Genomic DNA, 14,406 nt, shown 5'->3' with positions numbered 1-14,406 from the left:
TTCTTTCTACTCGCACCCTCACAAGTCTCATTCGCGCATCGACTATTTCCTAATCTCCGCCTCTCTATTTCCGACCCTCTCGGCCTCAACTATTTTACCACCTCTTGTATCTGATCATGCTATGCTCGGTCTTGACTTACATTTCGGGACACAGGCCGAGGGGCGTATCTGGCGGATGTCTCCATTCCTCTACAAGGATGCGGAGTTTCGTGCATTCTTTCAAAAACGATGGGAGGAGTTCCATTCCACTAACTCGCCTACAGACGTGGATCCCGTTGTCTACTGGGAGGCGGCCAAAGCGGTCATGCGTGGCCACATCTTAGCATATACGGCGTCCCTGAATAAAAAACGAGACGGGGAACTTTTGGCTTTGTCGAGAGACCTCGCCAGCTTTCGCTCTCTTCATATTTCTTGCATGGACGATGTCTCCAGACAAGCCATGGCTGACGTTAAGCAAAAAATTAATCTCCTGTTGGATCAAAGGGCTAACCGTAATATCTACTGTTACAAGTACAAACTTCATCGCTGGGGGGACAAAACGGGGAGACTACTAGCTAACCTGGTGCGCCCACACAGAACTCGTCATATCATTACCTCCATTAAAGATACCGGTGGCGTTACACATGTTACTCACTCAGCCGTCACAAAACAATTCGTACAATTCTACACAGACCTATACTCCGCGCAACCTTATGACAAAACCGCAAGTGATTGTTTCTTCCAGGGCCTCTGCCTACCAACCTTGACGGATACTCAATCCCAAGCCCTTAATGGCCCTATTTTAGGAGCAGAATTACAGACTGCTATCAAAAAGCTCAAGCTGGCCAAAACTCCGGGCCCAGACAGCTTTGGCCCCGAATTCTATAAATTATTGGACCCTCCGGCACTAGCTTCTCTTCAACATTATTTTATGGGACTGCGGACCGTCACACCTCCTGGGAATTCACATAACAGGGCACACGTGATTATTCTTCCTAAGCCCGGGCGCCCACTTGATGCTTTGGTCCTACCGCCCCATCTCCCTGCTTAACCAAGACGTAAAACTCCTGGCTAGCATCTTGGCGGCGCGTCTCAATAAATTCTTACCGGCGCTCATACATGAAGATCAAGTTGGTTTTGTGCCTGGTAGGCATGCGTCCATGAATCTCTTACGGGTCCTAGCCGTGTTACAACATCCACGAGCCGCCTCCGACAGGGCACTTATCACTAGCCTGGACGTAGAAAATGCGTTCGATATGGTCTCTTGGCCCCATCTCTTTCAAACGCTGGGTAGATTTGGGATTCAGGGAGACTTCATAGCCTGGCTGTCAGCTTTGTATCATAGCCCTACATCCCAACTCTTGGTGAATGGAGGTCTCTCTCAACCGTTTCCTTTGGGACGGGGTACTCGCCAGGGTTGCCCACTCTCACCCCTCCTTTTCCTTCTATCGCTGGAACCTCTGGCGGCGCGTATTCGCCAAGACGCGGGGTTGGAGGGTCTAGGGGTGGGCTCACATGAATTTCGTATAAGTATGTTTGCGGACGACATGCTCTTATATGTCAACCATGCGGACCGGACGATGCCAGCCTTGATGTCCGTCATCAGGGCATATGGAGTTTTTTCGGGTTTGAAAATTAACTTTGAGAAAACGGAGGCCCTCCTGTTGGGGGGCTCCCAGATGGAGCCCTGGTGTCGGAATCTTGGAGTGGGTATTGCACCTGGAAAGCTGAAGTACTTAGGTATTATGCTTTATAGAGACCCACGCAAAATGTACGAGGCTAACATTTCTGCTACTATTGGAAAGATCAAAACTTTGTGTCTTAAATGGCACTCGCTGCCTCTTTCGCTTTTGGGGCGTGTTGCCTTGGTTAAAATGGTGATGTTCCCGAAATTACTCTACCCACTCCAAACTATGCCCGTCTGGGTGACCCGTGCGGATGAGAAGGCCTACCAATCCGTTATTTGCTCTTTTATCTGGAGGGGGCGGAAAGCACGTATTAATGCCACTAAACTGACCCAGAGTCGAGAGCGAGGGGGCCTGGGCTTGCCATCCCTTCGCTTATACAATGTGGCCGCGTCCTCCGCTGGATTCATGAGCAACTAGTTTCCTCGCGCCGCTATTCCCCTGACTCTCTACTAGAGGACTGTTGCTTGCCCTGGTCATTTTCCTCCTTTATTCATGGAGCGGGGAGGGGGGGTGCACGACCCCGCTCCGCCGTTTTACCATTCCTCCTTCCATTCAGACGAGCATGGCGCTGGTGGCGATCTCTTCAGAGTAGGTCGTCCACTGTGTCGCCATTTCTCTCTCTCCTCTGGAACCCTACCTTTGCGTCTGGGGTGGGGGGTCTGGCGGGACTGAGGGATAGAACCGCACGTAACACGACGGTGGGGGATGTCTTGGCCTTGGGAGGGGGGGAATTCCCCTCCTTTGCACAAATGCGGATAGCGTGGCACCTACCTCCGGCGCACATGTACACTTATTTACAAATTCATCACTATTTTCACTCCTGGGTTCGTGCACATGGGGATGCCTGGAGAAGTGGCCCCTTGGACTTAGCCTTTCTTACCACCCCTACTGCATCTAACAAAATTTCCACATGGTATAAGGCGGGGAGAGACCATCTCGGAGAGGGATGTCTACGTATTTTGGGGGGAGAGTGGTCCACTGAGCTTGGCATGCAGGTGTCGAGTGACGACCTTAGGCCTCTATTTCAAAACTTATACTTATATGTGAAGGCACCAGGCCTGCAGGAGACGCAATACAAAATATTACATAGGTACTACCTCACTAGGGCTAGAGGCCATCACATGGGTTTGTGGGGTACTGACTCATGCACTAAATGTACGTCCCACAAGGGTGACTATGTTCACTCCTTTTTCACTTGTCCCAAACTTCATTTCTGGAGCCAGGTACAGCTCCACTTGGCAGCCGTCTTGCAGCAGGCCGTTCCTTGGAACCCACCCGCCCTGTTACTGGGAGATGTCACGGATTTTACCCACCACGGTCTGGAGTTTCCGACCCACAAATACATCCTCCACGCGCTCCTTGTGGGCAAACAACTCGTCCTACAGTTCTGGGCTGCTGCAGAGGTTCCGACCTATTGTATGTGGATAGCGAGGATGCAACTCCAAGCACGATTTGAATTAGACACTTATGCGTCCCGCCCCCAGCCCCACTGGAAGCACTATTGCTCCCTTTGGAGGGACTCTCTGGCTCGGATTACTTAACTTCCAAGTGGATACATGTGATTGTGCATACCTCCCTCCTGACTCTGTATCTCTGTATCTCCTGCCTCTATATATCGTATCCTTCCCAGAATATCGAAACTTCTGCCTATGTATAACATAACTCTGTATAACTTACCAATGTACTTTCATGTTTATATCATGTGTTCCTCTCTCGGACAGGGTGCAGCAGGTTTTCATCTGATTCATTATATCATGCAGTCCTGTATACTCGAATGCCATTCTTTTCTTTCCTGCTCAGGTGGCTCGAATCCATCAGTCTACACTACAAATGTACAAGTGTGAGTATGATAGGTCGATTGAGATTCGAGTGGAGATGTGTGTGATTTGAATGGGGTATGCCTGATGTGAGAGTGTGGAGGATCGTTTGGGGATCCATGATGCTGTCCTGGTGTATTTACCTAGAAACTGTGAACGAGGATGCTGAACGGTTCACTGTTTTTCCTTATAATTATTTGATTGCTGTTCAATGGGGTACTGGGCATTTCTTTTGTACTGTCTCTCATGAGCATATTATGTCCCTGCCCATGTTTATGACTCGTTGTTACTTTGTTTGCTCGCATGGGTGAGCTCACTGCTCTTTTGCACTGTGATTCCGCTCCCCAGGTACCTGGCTCTGTACTGCTATACTTCTACATTGATTTCTTGATTTCTTGATGTATCATTGTTGCTTGTGGATGTTCATGCGTTTCTTGTTCAATAAACATGATCTTTAAAAAAAAAAAAGAAATGCCAAAGGGAAAGAGAACCATTGCAACATCGTTTAACTTCAAGAAAGGGAACAATGACGCCATGAGGCAGATGGTAAAGAGAAAACTCAAGAACAGCTCCAGGAAAACACAGACGGTGGAGCAAGCCTGGACCTTATTCAACGACACGGTAAACGAGGCGCAAAACCTGTATATACCCAGATTTAGAAACAGGAGCAAAAAGAACCAAAACAAAAGACCCGGCATGGATAACAAATGAAGTTAAGAAGGTGATAGGAGACAAGAAAAAATCATTCAAGAAGTGGAAAAAAGGATAAAACAGAGGAAAACTGGAAAGACCACAGGAAACATCAAAAAGAATGTCACCGTGTGGTCAGAACAGCGAAAAAAGAGTATGAGGAGAGACTTGCCAAGGAGGCACGGAATTTTAAACCATTCTTTCGATATGTGAAAGGAAAGCAACCGGCGAGGGAGGAAGTGGGACCCCTGGATGAGGGAGGCAGGAAAGGAGTGGTAAAGGATGAAAAGCAGGTGGCAGACAGATTAAACATGTTCTTCTCATCAGTCTTCACGAAAGAAGACACATCCAACGTGCTGAAACTGGAAAAAACCTTCAAGGGGGATCAGGAGGAAAAATTATTATCGATAGAGGTGAGCCTCGAAGACGTACTCAAACAGATAGATAGATTAAAAACTGACAAATCGCCGGGACCAGATGGAATCCACCCAAGAATACTGAAGGAGCTCAGAGACGAAATAGCGGAGTTACTACAGAAGATTTGCAACCTATCCTTGAAAACAGGGGTAATCCCGGAGGACTGGAGGATAGCGAATGTTACACCTATCTTCAAAAAGGGATCCAGAGGCAACCCGGGGAATTACAGACCAGTGAGCTTAACCTCAGTTCCGGGAAAGATGACCGAATCATTAATCAAGGATAGCATCAATGAGCATATAGAAAGAAATAATCTGATGAGAACCAGCCAGCATGGTTTCTGTAAAGGAAGATCTTGCCAAATGAATCTACTGCACTTCTTTGAGGGGATAAACAAACAATTGGACAAAGGTGACCCCACAGACATCATATATCTGGACTTCCAAAAAGCCTTCAACAAGGTACCCCATGAGCGCCTGCTAAGAAAACTGTGGAACCACGGGGTGGAAGGGGACGTGCACAGATGGCTGGCGGACAGGAAGCAGAGGGTAGGAGTAAAGGGACACTACTCTGACTGGGAAGCAGTCACGAGCGGTGTCCCGCTGGGGTCAGTACTGGGACCACTGCTGTTCAATATATTCATTAATGACCTGGAAGTAGGGACGAAGTGTGAAGTTATAAAATTTGCGGACGATACAAAACTCTCCAGTAGGTTTAGAACTGTTGAGGAATGTAAAGAACTACAAAAGGACCTGAACAAATTGAGTGAATGGGCAAATAAATGGCAAATGTGCTTCAATGTAGAGAAATGCAAAGTCTTGCACATAGGGAAAGGAAACCCGATGTACAACTACAAGATGGGGGGAATGGTATTAGGGAAAAGCAACCTAGAAAGGGATCTGGGGATTATGGTGGACCAAACAATGAAGCCGGGGGCACAATGCGCAGTGGCCTCAAAGAAGGCGAACAGAATGTTGGGCATTATCAAAAAAGGAATCACTACCGGAACCAAAGAAGTTATCCTGCCGCTATATCGGGCGATGGTGCGCCAGCATCTGGAATACTGTGTTCAGTACTGGTCACCGTACCTTAAGAAGGATATGGTGACACTCGAGAGAGTCCAGAGAACAGCAACAAAGATGATAAAGGGCATGGAAAACGTTCCATATGCTGAGAGGCTGGAGAAACTGGGGTTCTTTTCCCTGGAAAAACGGAGACTTAGAGGGGACATGATAGAAACTTACAAGATCATAAAGGGTATAGAGAAGGTAGAGAGGGACAGATTCTTCAGACTGGTGGGGGAAACAAGAACAAGAGGGCACTCAAGAAAATTGAAGTGAGACAGATTCAGAACAAATGCTAGGAAGTTCTTCTTCACTCAGAGGGTGGTGGATACCTGGAATGCGCTTCCAGAGGAAGTGGTAGAGCAGAGTACGATTTTGGGTTTCAAAAAGGGGTTGGATAAGTTCCTGAAGGAAAAGGAGATTGAAGGGTATAATTAGAGGGGTACTATACAGGACAAAATGTCTTAAGTAAAGGATCACTTACAGGTCACTGACCTGGGGGACCACCGCGGGAGCAGACTGCTGGGCGCGATGGACCTATGGTCTGACTCGACAGAGGCGATGCTTATGTTCTTATGTTCTTATATGATGTATCAGGCTTTCATGAGAAAGCGGAAAATGCCTTGTGTCTCCCTCTCAGACTGTGGTGCGGCAGTCTGTACAGCCTTTGGATTCCAGCATGTCAATCTGATCCTTGCTGGTACGTCTGAACTTCAGCAGAAACTTCCGCTATTGTCTTGGTACCTGCGTCACTTTCTAGGCTGCTGCTGTCGCACGGCACTTCGGCGGGTCTCGCTGACATAAGTAGTCTAGCAGATCTGGGAGATTCCCAGTACGCTGATTCTCACGATGTGGAAGAGTATCAGATGGTGCACAGGCTAAGTCCAGTTGCCTTCCTGATCTTATCTCTGAATCATAAGAACATAAGAAGTTGCCTCCGCTGAGTCAGACCAGAGGTCCATCTCGCCCAGCGGTCCGCTCTCGCAGCGGCCCATCAGGCTCACTGCCTGAACAGTGGTCTCTGACTAATTTTACAAATTACCTCTAATCCTATCCCTATAACCTTACCTCTACTCTTATCTGTACCCCTCAATCCCTTTGTCCTCCAGGTACCTGTCCAGACCTTCTTTGAAGCCCTGTAGCGTGCTTCTGCTTATCACATCCTCCGGTAGCGCGTTCCATGTATCCACCACTCTCTGGGTGAAAAAGAACTTCCTGGTATTTGTTCTAAACCTTTCCCCTCTCAATTTCTCCGAATGCCCTCTTGTATTTGTGGTTCCCCATAGTTTGAAAAATCTGTCCCTATCCACTTTTTCTATGCCCTTCATGATCTTGAAGGTTTCTATCATGTCTCCTCTAAGTCGTCGCTTTTCCAGTGAGAAAAGCCCCAGCTTTTTCAGTCTGTCAGTATATGAGAGGTCCCCCATACCCTTTATTAGCTTAGTTGCTCTTCTCTGGACTCTCTCAACTACCGCCATGTCCTTTTTGAGGTACGGCGACCAGTACTGGCCACAGTATTCCAGGTGTAGGCGCACCATTGCACGATATAGTGGCAGGATGACTTCCTTCGTCCTGGTCGTGATACCTTTCTTAATGATACCCAACATTCTGTTCGCTTTCCTTGAGGCTGTGGCGCACTGTGCCGACGCCTTCAATGTTGTGTCCACCATCACTCCCAGATCTCTTTCAAGGTTGCTCACCCCTAGCGGTGATCCCCCCATCTTGTAAGTGAACATCGGGTTCTTCTTCCCAACATGCATGACCTTGCATTTCCCTATGTTGAAGCTCATTTGCCACTTTTTGGCCCACTCTTCCAGCGTTGTCAGATCTTTTTGGAGGTCTTTGCAGTCCTCCATGTTTTTGACCCTGCTGTATAGTTTAGTGTCATCCGCAAATTTAATAACCTCACATTTTATTCCCGCCTCCAGGTCGTTTATAAATATATTGAACAGAAGCGGTCCCAGCACCGACCCCTGCGGAACTCCGCTCGTGACCCATTTCCAATCCGAGTAATGGCCCTTTACTCCAACCCTCTGTTTCCTGTCCGCCAGCCAGTTTTTGATCCATCGGTGGACCACCCCTTGCACCCCATGGTTCCATAGCTTCCTTAGCAGTCTTTCGTGTGGTACCTTGTCGAAGGCTTTTTGGAAGTCAAGGTAAATGATGTCTATGGATTCCCCTTTATCCACCTGGCTGTTTACCCCCTCAAAGAAGTATAATAAGTTCGTGAGGCATGACCTGCCCTTGCAGAAGCCATGCTGGCTCGACTTTAGCTGCCCATTGTTTTCGATGTGTTCCCAGATGCTGTCTTTAATCAGTGCTTCCATCATCTTACCCGGGACCGAGGTCAAGCTCACCGACCTGTAGTTTCCCAGGTCTCCCCTTGAGCCTTTCTTGAAGATGGGCGTGACATTTGCTATTTTCCAGTCCTCCGGAATTTCTCCAGTTTTTAAGGATAGGTTGCATATCTGTCGAAGTGGCTCAGCTATTTTGTTCCTCAGTTCCTTGAGTACCCTTGGGTGAATGCCGTCCGGACCTGGCGATTTGTCGCTCTTTAGCCTGCCTATCTGCCTGAGTACATCCACCTTGCTCACCTCTAGTTGGACCAGATTTTCATCCTGATCTCCTTTTACGATCTCTTTGGGTTCCGGAATGTTTGTTGTGTCCTCCCTTGTGAAAACTGACGTGAAGAACTCATTTAACCTGTCCGCTATCTCCTTTTCCTCTTTTACCACTCCCTTTCTGTCTCCATCATCCAGGGGTCCCACTTCCTCCATAGCTGGTTGCTTCCCCTTGACGTACCTGTAGAATGATTTGAAGTTTGTTGCTTCCCCTGACAGTCTCTCTTCATACTCTCTTTTTGCTTTCCTAACCACTCGGTGACACTCCTTTTGGTTGTCCTCTGTCTGGTCTTTTTTCCATTTTTTGAATGATGCCTTCTTATCACTTATCGCCTTTTTCACTGCATTTGTTATCCACACTGGGTTTTTTGTTCTATTTTTTTTGCACCCTTTCCTGAACTTGGGGACGCACAGGTTCTGTGCTTCGTGCACAGTGCCCTTGAGTAGGGTCCAGGCTTTTTCTACGGACTCCATCTTCCTTGCGGTATCGTTGAGTTTCTTTCCCACCATTTTCCTCATGGCATCATAATTCCCTTTTTTGAAGTTGAGTGTCGTCGTTGTGGTTCTTTTCACCTTTGATGATCCAATTTCTAGCCTGTACTGGATCGTGTTGTGATCGCTGTTTCCTAGTGGGGCTAGTACTGCCACCTCCTTAGCGGGTCCCCCTAGTTCGTTGAAGATTAGGTCAAGAGTGGCATCTCCCCGTGTTGGATCCGTGACCAGCTGTTCCATGAAACAGTCCCTCGTGACCTCCAGGAATTTAGTCTCCCTCATACAGTTCGAGTGCCCGATGCTCCAGTCTATTCCCGGGTGGTTGAAGTCCCCCATCACCACCACACTTCCGCTTTTGCATAACTGCCTCAGTTCGGCCTCCAGGTCCTGGTCGATTTTTTCCGATTGGCCAGGTGGGCGATAGTACAGACCCAATTTTATATCCGCTCCTGTTCCTCCTGGTAGCTTAACCCATAGTGATTCCAAGTCATCCGCCCTTATTGTTGTTTCCATCCTGGTTGAAGGTATGGAATCTTTTATATATAGCGCTATTCCTCCACCCTTTTTGTGTGACCTATCTCTCCTGTAGAGTTTGAACCCTGGTAAAGCCACATCCCATTCATTGTCATCAGTCCACCACGTTTCTGTGACTCCAATTATGTCTAGGCCCTTTGTGCTGGCTAATACTTCCAGCTCTCCCATTTTAGCCCTTAGGCTCCTAGCATTAATGTACAGGCAGTTTAAGTCCCGGTTCTTCGCCTTTCTTGCTGGGTTTCCTCGTGGTTTGGCGCTCCTGGCGACCCCCTCGTGAGTTTCCAGTCCCCAAGCCTCGTCTCGGTCATCCTCCTCCTGTGGTGTGTCTGTTTCGTCCTCAGCCTGTTTCCTCATTTTTGGTTGTCCCTCTGGATTCCGTTGTTCTCTATTAGTCCTGTTTGCCAGTTTTATTTGTGTCCTAGACCTCTGCAATTTGTCCTTAGGTCCTTTTTCAAAAAATTCCCACTCAGTCCTGAGCCCTCTTTTACAGTGTCCTCGTTCAAGGTCCTTGGCCCTGGGCATCTGCATTGCGTCCTTAGGTCCTTTTCCCAAAAATTCCCACTCAGCCCCTATCCCTTTTTTACAATGTCCCTGCGGACATCGGGACTTGTCTCAAATTCTGCAGTTCAGGCGGAGTGTTCGATCATGTGTTCTACGCACCCACTCTCCGCTGCATTTCCAGCTCATGCAGACTCGGCAGAAAAAGCTCTTGGAGATTGGGTGCCCAGAGGGTCCCCTGAAGTGCGCTAAGGCCAGGGCTACATTGTCTCCCATGGTTTTGTAATTTTCCAAGCGCCTGGTCCCGCCAAGGTGGATTTGGCAGTGGCTCAGGTCACTAAACGTACCTCCTTGCCCTAGGCTGGAGGGGTTGTCCTGAAGGATGTCCTGGACCAAAGACTAGATTTTGTTATGAAGTGTCTTTGATTTTGCTGCGATGGGAGTGCGAGCTGCAGCAGCCCGAGCATGTCATACTGAACTTTGTCAGGTTTCTGTGGAGGTTGTCCTTCGGGACCTCGGCTTCCTGGTTTCTAGACTGAATGATTTGGCGGCAGCACTCTGTGATATTTTGACCGTGTTTGCTAAGCTGGGTGCTTCTTCAGTAGACTGTTATGGATTCCACAGTGGTCGGGTGATTCTTCATCCATGTCTGTGCCGAGCAACTTACCCTTCCATGGTTTGCCCTTCTATGGCCAGGGTTTGGATGACCTGATGGCAAGTGTGCAGGACCACAAGCCTCAGGCACTTCCTGGCTCTGGACCTCATCCATCCAGGGTGACAGAACAGCCAATTTTTCGGTCCTCCTGGCGAATATCAGTACGCCAGACTCCCTGCGGTGGGGCGGCATTTCGGAGCATCCTATAGACCTCGCTTTGGAGGTGCAGCGTGCCAACAGCCTTTCAACTCTCGATCTTCTGTCCCTTCTAAGAGATCCTTATGATGCTGGGTCTCTGGCAAGGCCCCACCCCCTGAATCGGAGGGCAGCTTTCGGCCTTCCTTTCAGAATGGCTTAAGCCAACCTAGGGCCCATGGGTCCCTAGCAGTTTTAAAGGATAGTCTTTGACTGCAGTTCTTCCGGTCCTCTCTCGAGGGACATCCGGACAGGGCCGGCAAGCTGCACACTACAGTGTGCTGGTTAATGGATTTGGCAGCCATGGAGTCCGTCCCATGGGATGCCTTCAGCTCCAGGAGATACTCGATTTCCTTCATCATACCAAAGGACTCTGATTGCAGACAGATTCTGGACCTGTGAGCAGGGTGGCTGGACCTGGGGCGCTCTGTCCTAGCGGCGGTGGCAACCGGGGAGTTTTTGGCTTCCTTGGATTTCACGGAAGCGTGTCTCTACTTCCCGATATTCCCAGATCGGAGATTCCTGAGGTTTCTTGTTCTTGGGAGGCATTTCAAGTTCGTGGCGCTTCCTTTCGGTTTGGCAATGGTGACCAGACCTTTACCAAGATCATGGTGGTGGTGGCTGCCCATCTGTGATCTTGGGGTGTCCTAGTGCTTCCATACCTCGACGACTGGTTGATCAGAGCTCCTCAGTGGAAGCAGGGTCGCTTGGTGGTTCGCCAAGTGGTGTCATTACTGGTACGTCTCGGATGAGTGCTCGCTCTGTGGAAGAGTCGCCTTGCGCCGACCCAGGACTTGGAGTACCTGGGGTTCCGGGTCAACTAGGTTTGAACTGGATGTTTTTTTTCCAGGATTCAGAAGCCTGAAACTCAGGAGTGCGATTTGGGATGTTTTAGCGGGCCCAACACTGGCAGCCTGGCAGTAACTGCAGGGGTTGGGTCTCATGGTGGCGACCATATATATAATCCCATGGGCAGGAGCTCGCCTGCATCCTCTTCAGTTTTCGCTTCTGGAGCGGTGGAATCCCCAGTGAGATGCACTGGGGGTGAAGCTGCCTTGGTTGGCAGCGGCACATAGCAGTATGATGTGGTGGTTGAACCCAGTCACTCTGTCCACAGGGCTCCCTCTGCAGGTCTTGGATTGGGTGACCCTGTCTATGGACGTGAGTCTCTCCGGTTGGGGAGTGGTTTGCATCTCCGTTTCAGTCTAGAGCCACTGGACATCTTGAGAGAGCTGATGGTCGATCAATCAGCTGGAGCTACGAGTGATCTGGTTAGCTCCACTATGATTCCGAGGGAGTTACTGCCGAAAGGCTGTTCATGTGTCCTCAGACAATGTGACGGCTGTTGCCTATGTCTAATATCCTCGGCTGGGATCGGAGGCTCAGATGCTCTTTGCTTGGGCAGAGAGTCATCTCTTGGCCTTATCTGTGGCCCAGGTGGATGGTGTTGGCAACATTCAGGCAGCCTTATTCTGTCATCAGTCTCAGGGCCAGGGAGAATGGTCCCTGTCAGGGCTGGCTTTCGAAGCCATAGTGCACTGCTGGGGTCGTCCCACCTTCGATCTGATGGTGTCATCAGTGGACCGGAAGGCGGACAGATTCTTCAGCCGCCACTGAGAGGTCGACAGCATTGGACTCGACGCTCTGGTTCAACCTTGGCCCACAGCGGAATTCCTGTACATCTTTCCCCCATGGCCCATGATAGGGCGCGTTTTGCGCCGGGTGTTCTCGCATAGGGGTCCAGTGATCCTTGTTGCTCCGGACTGGCCCAGACAACCTTGGTATGCAGCCCTTGTGAGGTTGAGCTCCGGGAGCAGTCTGCGTCTTTCTTGCCTTCGGCAGTTGCTCATGCAAGGACCATTTGCACTTCTAATCTAATCTAATCTAAACCTTAGGTTTGTATACCGCATCATCTCTACATTCGTAAAGCTCGACACGGTTAACAAGAGTTAGGGTAGAAAGGAACTCCAGTGGAGGGAAGAGGCAAAATGAAGAGAAAATTTAGAAGACTAGAATAACCAGAGAGGGAGGAGGAGTTACATTTTTCAGAATAACCAGGTTTTCAGATGTTTACGGAAGAGTTGGAGGGAGCTCAGATTCCTAAGAGGGGAGGTAAGGTTGTTCCAGAGCTGAGTAATTCTGAAAGGGAGGGAAGAACCTAGTTTTCCTACAAGTGAAACGCCTTTTAGAGAGGGAAAGGAAAGTTTCAGTTTTTGGGTGGATCTGGCAGAATTGGGGTTAGAGGAGTTCCAAGAAAGAGGAAAGAAGGGAGGGAGAATACCGTGTGAGGCAGGCACATTTGAAGTGGACTCTGGAGATAATCGGAAGCCAGTGGAGCTTAGATAAAAGCGGTGAGATGTGGTCGAATTTGCTTTTTGCGAAGATAAGCTTAGCAGCGGTATTCTGAATCCGCTGGAGTCTTTGAAGGTTTTTCTTTGTTAGGCTAAGGTAGATAGAGTTGCAGTAGTCCAGTCTGGAAAGGATGGTGGATTGGACAAGGACAGCAAAGTGTTTTTGGTGGAAACAGGATCTCACTTTTCTCAGCATGTGAAGGCTGAAGAAACATTTTTTTACTAGGGAGTTGAGGTGGTCGTTGAAGGAAAGTGTAGAGTCAATGATGACTCCCAGAACTTTACTAGAATATTCAAGATGCAGAGTGGGGCCAGAGGACAGTGGGATGGAGGTGGGCAGTTGGTCCAATTTTGGGCCGAGCCAGAGAAATTTTGTTTTAGATTTGTTCAGTTTCATCTGCACAGTGTGGGCCCAGGATTAAAGGTTCAATATACATGAGAATATGTTCGCCGAGAGGTTGGTGAGGTTCCGGCCGGTCTCGAGGAGGACAAAGATGTCGTCTGCGTAAGTGTAGAGTGTTTCAAGGGGGGAGAGATGGAGGAGTTTAAGGGAAGACATATAAATGTTGAAGAGGATAGGAGAGAGAGGTGAGCCTTGCGGGACTCCACAGATCGGGTTCCAGGGGGAGGAAGAAGTGCCCTTCATGTTGACTATGTAGGAGCGTGAGCCAGTCAAGGACTTCGACAACCAGTCAAGGACTGTGGAGTTTATGCCTATCTCAGTGAGTTGGTAAATTAGAATATCATGATGGATGACATCAAAAGCTGCAGAGAGGTTGAATTAAAGAAGGACGGCGAACTTGTTGCGAGAATGGAGATATTGAACTTTTGAGATTAAGGAGGTCAGAAGGGATTTGGTGCTGAAATTGGGATGGAAGCCGTATTGGTAGGGTTGAAGAATGGTGAACTTCTCAAGGTAGGAAGATAGTTGAGTGGAAATGATGGACTCTAGCATCTTGGTAAGAAGGGGAATGTTAGCATTGGACGGTAGCTGGATGGTGTAGAGGGTCAAGCTCAGGTTTTTTCAGTAGTGGGGTTAAGGAAATATGGCCCATTTCTGGGGAGAAGAGACCTGAATGGAGGGCGGAGTTTATGAGAATGGTAAGAGATGAGATGGTCTGAGGGAGAGTGTTCTCGTAGAGGTAGGAGGGGAAAGGATCCAAGGTACAGTTGCAGGATTTCAATTTGAGGCAGAGATTATATACCAGGGATTCGGAAACAAGTTCGAAGGAAGACCAGGATCTGTCTGCTGGGATAGGGTAGGAGTCTGTTGGGATAGGGTTGGGGTCAATTGGAATCAGAGATTTGTAGGAGATTGCAGATGGGAAGGAGCGCTAGAGAACTTTGCTAGAGAATCGGCTGAGGGGGAGGAGGGAAGTATGGAGTCATTTTTGGAGGTTACGGA

This window comes from Geotrypetes seraphini, chromosome 5, assembly GCF_902459505.1.
Source record: "Geotrypetes seraphini chromosome 5, aGeoSer1.1, whole genome shotgun sequence".
In the NCBI taxonomy this organism is placed as follows: domain Eukaryota; kingdom Metazoa; phylum Chordata; class Amphibia; order Gymnophiona; family Dermophiidae; genus Geotrypetes; species Geotrypetes seraphini.
The sequence above is the reverse complement of the archived record's forward strand: the minus strand, read 5'-3'. Positions refer to the sequence as shown.